This window comes from Sinocyclocheilus anshuiensis, unplaced genomic scaffold (assembly GCF_001515605.1).
Source record: "Sinocyclocheilus anshuiensis isolate Anshui unplaced genomic scaffold, SAMN03320099.WGS_v1.1 scaffold461, whole genome shotgun sequence".
NCBI lineage: Eukaryota > Metazoa > Chordata > Actinopteri > Cypriniformes > Cyprinidae > Sinocyclocheilus > Sinocyclocheilus anshuiensis.
In genome coordinates, this window is record NW_015541005.1 from 1,212,733 (window position 1) to 1,214,164 (window position 1,432).

Sequence of the window (1,432 nt, forward strand, 5' to 3'; positions counted from 1 at the left end):
TAAATACATATACATATACATACATATACATATATACATACATATACATATATACATGTATATATACATATATATACATACATACATATATACATACATATACATACATACATATATATATATATAGGGGTGTAACGGTTCACAAAATTCATGGTTCGGTACGACACAGTGGTGTCACGGTTCGGTACATTCGGTAAGGGGGTAATTGGTTACGTCGCAATGTTGGAAAGATTTCCGTTTTAAACCATTGAAGGCGAGCCAATGGATATCACACAAGTAACGTGCAAACTTTGTGCAAAAGTTATGCCAGTGAATGTCTTAATCTTAGTCAATTCACTATACGCAGAAAGTGAAAGTAAAAACGGAATGACGGAGTAATGAAGGAGCTTTCGGCATCTGATGTCACAAATTCTCTCAGAGACAACGAGAGACGAATCTACTTCAACAAATGCTAATAACGGTATATAGCTAACTGTTTTTTATTCCCTTAACATTCCTCTTGTGGCCCGTACAAAGAGAGAGAAAAAAGAAAAAAGAAAAAAAAAGACTAGAAACGTATTTCATGTTAAACGGGTTGTTTTTTTTAAGTCGGCGTTTGAAATAGGCTAAAGCTTTTTATTCATGGATTTTTATTGATGACTGCTGAGTTAATATTTTAATTATAGGCCTATAATTCATTGTATATATACCTGCTCTAAAAGACATTTTTTTAAAAACATTTTAATTGAAGAGTAAATAGCCTAATCTTTTGTTATCCTCGCAGCATGTCAGTTATGTGGTAATATTGCAGGGCAAATTAATTGTCATTTTAATTTAATAATAAAAGTAAATTCACAATAATAATAGGTCTAATAAAAATAAGAATGTAACAGGCCTACATTAATTGGAAATGCCAAATCCTCTTAATATTGTCAATAATTGATATTTTTGACAATATTTCTGGCTATCGTCGATACAAGTTCATCGTCTTTCGACGCAACCCAGCACTGGGAGGTTATCATGGGTCTGTCCGCTATGCCACTGTTTGCCTGTTACGTCGTTTGGGCTTCATTGTTGAGCGCAGTGGCACTTGGGCTCAATCAGCCATCTTCTCTCCCCGGTGTCATGTGACCCATTAGTGTTACAAGGTCTCAGGTGTGAATGGGGAGCAGGTGTGTTAAATTTGGTGTTATCGCTCTCACTCTCTCATCTCTGGCTATCATCGATACACGATCATCTTTTGACGCACCCCACGTTAGGGGGAGGTTATGGCGTCACTGGGCAGACAGCACGTTGCCTGTTACGTCTTGTTGAGTGGCAGTGGCAGTGCGAACAATATATTTCACACACTTTAAGCTCTTTTATTTTCCATATGCAATAGGATTAGTCCAATGAATCGTTCGGTTTGTAATGCGTACCGAACGGTTCAATACAAATACGTGTATCGTGACAC

General features: G+C 36.7%; 1 pseudogene; it reads right to left on the minus strand.

The window, feature by feature from the left end:
* LOC107690320 (ubiquitin carboxyl-terminal hydrolase 7-like) overlaps window positions 1-1,432 on the minus strand; it is a 23,644-nt pseudogene that overhangs the window by 1,039 nt on the left and 21,173 nt on the right.